This window comes from Schistocerca cancellata, chromosome 2 (genome assembly GCF_023864275.1).
Source record: "Schistocerca cancellata isolate TAMUIC-IGC-003103 chromosome 2, iqSchCanc2.1, whole genome shotgun sequence".
NCBI lineage: Eukaryota > Metazoa > Arthropoda > Insecta > Orthoptera > Acrididae > Schistocerca > Schistocerca cancellata.
The window spans coordinates 846890833-846897256 of NC_064627.1; positions in this window are offsets into that span (position 1 = coordinate 846890833).

The following is a 6424-nucleotide window of genomic DNA, read 5'->3' on the forward strand; positions in this document are numbered from 1 at the left end:
GGGATCACCAATTTAGTATTGGAGGGCAGCGTGGAGGGTAAAAATCGTAGAGGGAGTCCAAGAGATGAATACACTAAGCAGATTCAGAAGGATGTAGACTGCAGTACTTAGTGGGAGATGAAGTAGTTTGCACAGGATAGAGTAGCATGGACAGTTGCATCAAACCAGTCTCAGGACCACAACAACAACAACAACAATGTGGGTCCTCGTGTTCTCAGCAATGAACTTTGTAGTGCACTGAAATGTATCTGCAACTTTAAAATTCACTGTACGCACCAGAGAAAACAGTATATTAATCAAAAAGTAACTCAGACCTATTTTGCTCACCAGATTTGTGGCGATCTTCTGTTCATGTGGTACGATTTGTCTGTGCAGACGTGGTTGGTGCTGACAGATTTGAGCAATTTTGCTCAAACCTCCAATTCCAACGTGCAGATTTGCATACATTTCATATCTGTGCAAATCTCCTGGTTACACACAACTGTCTTGTCTGTACAGATACGATGTGCAAGGACATGTGCAGACAGACCGTTGCATGTTGATGGGGCTGTAGAGTAGCAACATTCCTACTCTGGGGTAGTTGTACAATCTTGGGATAAATCCAGGATTTGGCTTACCACAGTATCACTTCGAGTGTACGCTTAAGACCGATTCCTACTGGCCGTCACGGCACCATCACGTCACAGCACCGTCACATCAGGGTGTATTCACACTTTCTGGTCAAGTCAGTACAGGTCATGTTATCTCACGTGGCTACCCTCAACGGTTTTCAGTCTATAACAAATAACTATGTAGCTAATATTAATTACGGAAACCATGACCTAATAGAAGTACGAAAAAACAAGGTATAGAGGACGAAAGCACGGCTATTTATCGAGAGGAAATGAGCTTGGGGATCACGTGATCAACAATGGACGATGACATAAGCCGTCAAAACTTTGTTCCTGAGAAACCTTGACGGAGCCGTAACGTAACATTACGGCCATTATGAATTCCTCCATTTAAAATGCATTGTGGAATGTTTTGACACGTCATGAATTGACAACGAGTATGAATATTAACCTGTACAAATGTCATTTGATTACCTGATTAATTATGCCTGGAACAACGTTCCTGTCCACTTATGTTTGTAACAAGATCTAAGGGTACAGTAACTGGTTTTAATGACTATTTTAGCAAAATAGCAGAAAACCTGATAAAGAACAACTGCTACCGACCAAATACTCAACACCAAACACCAATAGAAACCATACCAGTACAGGCATCAATGTTTCTTCACAAAGTCTCCAATACTGAAGTACTTACAGCTATAAAAGGACTAAAGAATAAGTACTCCAGTGGTAGTGACAACATTCCTGATTTAATTGTAAAGAAATGTGGAGAATCCATTGTAGAACCCCTAACCCACATAATAAATGCATCCTTTACAAATGGAGTTTTCCCTGACCTACTAAAGACTTCTAAAATTACCCCACTTCACAAAAAGGGCTCTAAAAATGATGTAGCCAATTACAGGCCCATAGCACAACTCAGCTCATTCTCAAAAATATTTGAAAAATTATTTTACACCAGATTGGAAGACTTTACTAATAAACTATCCTTATTGACAAAACACCAGCATGGTTTTAGAAAGCAAAAGACAACTACCACAGCTATTTATGAGTATCTCAACAAAACCTTAAAAGCACTGGATAATAAGGAAATCACTACTGGTATCTTTTTAGATTTATCCAAAGCCTTTGATGTAATTGACCATACCATACTCCTTAAGAAGTTAGCAAATAAAGGTATAAGAGGAATTACAAACAAATGGTTAGAATCTTACCTGTCAAACAGATCTCAAAAAGTTGAAATTAATTTTGAAAAAAAGAATACAACCACCCATCGATCTACTGTCCACTCCTCTGACACAATGCCCATTAGATATGGTGTGCCACAAGGCTCAATCCTGGGACCCATACTGTTTCTGCTATACATTGATGATATAAGCACGAAGCTTGCTACAGGACATACCACACTATTTGCCGATGACACAAGTATACTAATAACAGGTACTGATACAGAGGACCTCAACCTAAAAATTAAACCGCTTATGTCGTCACTCAGCAAATGGTTCACCGAGAACAAACTGATTATAAACATACAGAAAACAACGTACATCAACTTCAGACTCTCATCCCAAAAACAAGAAATGCCTGATGTGATTCTAAATAACCAAGAGCTTATGTGTGTGGACTCTGTCAAGTTTCTTGGCATATGGCTTGAAGGAAATCTTAAGTGGGAGACTCACACAAATTATATCTCAAAAAAGCTCTCAACTGTGTGTTACATTTTAAGAATACTCAAAAAATCAGTCACAAAATCTGTTCTCATACATGTATATTATGCTTACTTCCATTCTACATTACAGTATGGAATCATATTTTGGGGGAACTCACCTGGAGGTAGATATATTTTCAAAATGCAAAAACAGGCAATACGCATAATATGTAATCTAAGATATAACGAATCATGCAGACAACATTTCAAAACAAATGGCATTATGACACTGCCCTCTGCTTACATTTATAATATCGTCTCATTTGTCAAGTCATACCTGTTAAACAATGACTGCACACTAAAATTCAATGGAGATATTCATAACTATGCAACAAGGCAGCAATCTGACCTACACATGATTCAGTCCAGAACTACCTGCTACCAAAAAAGTGTTTTAAATGTTGGGATACAAATGTATAATAATTTACCCACTGAAATCAAAGCAACAAAGAACCCAAGAGCCTTCTCACATAAGTTAAAAAAATATCTCTTGGACCATTGTTTTTATGCAGTTGATCATTTTTTTGAAAGGGGTTAAAAATGTAAACAATATGAGAAATGTTCAATTAGGTCTGAAAATTATATACTGTGCATGTCTATAAAATATACTGGATTACTATATACTGTGCATGTCTATGAAATACACTAGACTACTTTACTATTACATTTGTATTGGCTGTTTGTATTTTACCATACAACATTTGTATTTACTGTTTTGTTAAAGATAGCTAACTTCCTCATTGCAAAATAATGTAAAATCAATTTATTAAATATTACTTGTAAAGATGTTCCCTTGACGTGTCCAGTATCATATGTACAACCTTACAGTTCTATGATTTGTATTAACTGCTTTGTTTAAGATAGATAATTTCCTTGCTACAAAATAATGTAAACATCAATTTGTAAAAATTTGTATTAACTGTTTTGTTTAAGATAGACAATTTCCTTGCTACAAAATAATGTAAAAATCAATTTGTAAAAATTACTTGTAAATAGCTCTCTTGACCTATCCAATATCATATGTACAGCTGTACAATACTATGATTGCCTGGATCAATAAAAATACAATACAATACAATACAACATTACATAGTATTGAGCATACCCTCTATGCAGCGATCATAAACTAAAGCAAATACTGCAGAGCAGTCAACAATGTGCGATTGGGTGAGCGAGAGTCTGGTGTTGGAGTTTGAGAGTGGAAGTCAGGTGTGGGAGAGGCTAGAGACGGTTGTTCAGTAACGAGGCCGATGAGTTTCAGAATATAGGCGTAATGGTACACAGTATTTGACTTCTGTTGAGTGTTTATAAATGTTGGTTTACAAAAGGGTGTTTTAATTACCAAAATCCAGTATTTGAGAAAGGACATGTTACCATTTAGTAGTTTTCCTTAGATTTCACAATAACAGAAGCGCATGACAATGAGTTTCATGAAGGGGAGATATTACTTATTATGCTACATTAATTAAATATCACTTCATCTTCAGCATATGCGAATAATAAAGTTCAGTGCGAAACTGGGGGGGAGGTTATAAACAGTACAGCACACAGTGTATTTTCTCGCGTGGCATTTCATATTTATTCAGTCGTCTTCTGCAGAAATAGCATGTTAAACACGAGAAGTATACGTTCCATACAGCAAAACTATTCGCTTAATGATACTTAGAGGCTGGTTGATGCTATAAATGAGTTCAAGAGCATAGCAGAAACACGAAAACTGAAGCGGTCTCATACAAAGAAAATAGTAGTGAAAACATCTTAACTAAGCTTGTAAGGTGCTTTTATTTATGGCTAACGATCTATCTTGAAATTATTGAAAGGATCTGGTATTTTGTGTTTGAACAATAAGAAACTTTTCTAAATTTCTGAATAAAGCATGTGAAAAAAAATGCAACAGTCACAAACAACTTCATGTAGATTGACAGAGCACCTACAACAGACATACAATTTTTTGTAGAGAAAGGAAGACATAAATATTGCATCCAGAAAAGGTGTCAGAAACTAAAGATAGTGGTGGCTCATATGTAGTATGTATATTGAAAGTTGTGTACAATAAAATACATGATTTGTTAATGTTGTCAACTTAAGATGCTACGGTCAGTTCGATTTAGTTGCAACACTTCTAGGTGAGAGAATGTTCCATCAAATGTAGCTGTATGGCAGATGATGAATTGTATGTAGGCACCTAATACAACAGCAATTGTGAAATGCGGTCTGCTTTGTAAAATAGTTGGTCTTTTCAGTCTCCAATGAACTGTGACAACAGAGACATCATGGAGATTGATTTTATTGAAAGTTCTCAGAACTGTTACTCACTAACTATGTAGATGATGTATTTATGTCTTAGAATGATTAATTCATTGTAGCATCACTAGGTGTCCTACAGAAAGTGCCATTACTGAACTATTGACCACTGTTTGTGCATCCAGTTTTGCAGTTCTTGAGTATATACAAATCCTGTTTCTACAGGGTGAAAAGTATTTAAACTGACAAACTCTGGGAGGTTGTAGGGGACATCAAAACAAATATTTTCCCCTAATGTCATTTTTTCCTATGAGGAGTATTTAAACTGGTAGAGGAAGATTCCTCTGGGAGCAAAGTAATTAAACCAACAAATACTTTTCCACTTTTTATGAACAAGAGACAACACAATAACACAACCCAATTTCAATCACAGTAGATTTTCAAAAATGCGTCCATTGACACGTAAACAAAGGTTACACTGTCGGATCATGTTCTGTCTGACACGGGCAAAAACCCCAGGAGTATCCTGAATTGTTCCTGCTGCTGGTACTATCCGGGCAACCAGGTCCTCTTCTGATGCAACAGGAGTTGCGTAAACAAGGTTGCGCGTCTCTCCCCACACAAAAAAGTCTAGAGGGGACATATCTGGGGATCGAGCAGGCCATGGTACAGGACCACCTCTGCCAATCCACGATTCTGGGAACCGTAGGTCGAGGAATCGACGAACACAATGACTGAAATGTGCCGGTGCCCCGTCATGTTGGAACCACATGTGTTGTCTTGTATGGAGTGGGACGTCTTCCAGCAATTCTGGCAATGCTCTGGCGAGAAAATTGTAATAGTGCCTGCAATTTAATGGCCTAGGTATCAGATACGGCCAAATTAAACAGTCCCCAACAACACCGACCCACACATTAACAAAGAACGGCACTTGATGTTCGCTAGTAAGTGTGGCATGTGTGTTATCCTCACTCCAAACATGCGAATTGTGCATGTTGAAGACTCCATCACGCCCGAATGTTGCTTCCTCGGTAAACAGCACAGAGGATGGAAATGTAGGATGCATTTCACACTGTTCCAGGTACCACTGCGAAAACTGTGCTCTGGGTGGATAATCAACTGGTTCCAGGTTGTAGACACGCTGTAACGTGTAATGGACGTAACAACTGCTCTCGAAGGACTGTTCTTACATTCGTCTGATTCGTCCCCATGTTACGTGCAATTGCACGATTGCTGATTGAAGGGTCCCACTCCACATGCTGCAAGAAAGCTTCCTCAAATTGCAGCGTTCTTACTGTGCGACAGCTTCCCTGTCCAAGTAATCTGCTAAATGACCCGGTCTCATGCAGACGTTGGTACACAGCAGCAAAGGTCGTATGATGCAGGATACGGCAATTAGGATATTGTTGTTGATAAACCCGCAGAGTAGCTCGTCAACTGTGGTGCGCTATGTACTACGCACCAACCATATCGGTGTACTCACTCCAGGTGTTTCGCTCCATTAGCAAACAGAGACAATACACTACTAAGCTGGTGAACAGCAGTTGCCTACAACTCAAGAGCGTAATACGCCCTCTAACAACTGAAGATCGTAATACAGCCTCTAACAACTGAAGAGCATAATACGACCTCCACCGGTTTAAATAATCCCCATAGGAAAAAATGACATTAGGGAAAAATATTTGTTTTCATGTCCCCTACAGATTACCAAAGTTTGTCGGTTTAAATACTTCTCACCCTGTATAATGTGATGGTTGTTAATATCCTAACTGGGGGCCGGCCGGAGTGGCCGAGCGGTTCTAGGCGCTTCAGTCTGGAACCGCGCGACCGCTGCGGTCGCAGGTTCGAATCCTGTCTTGTG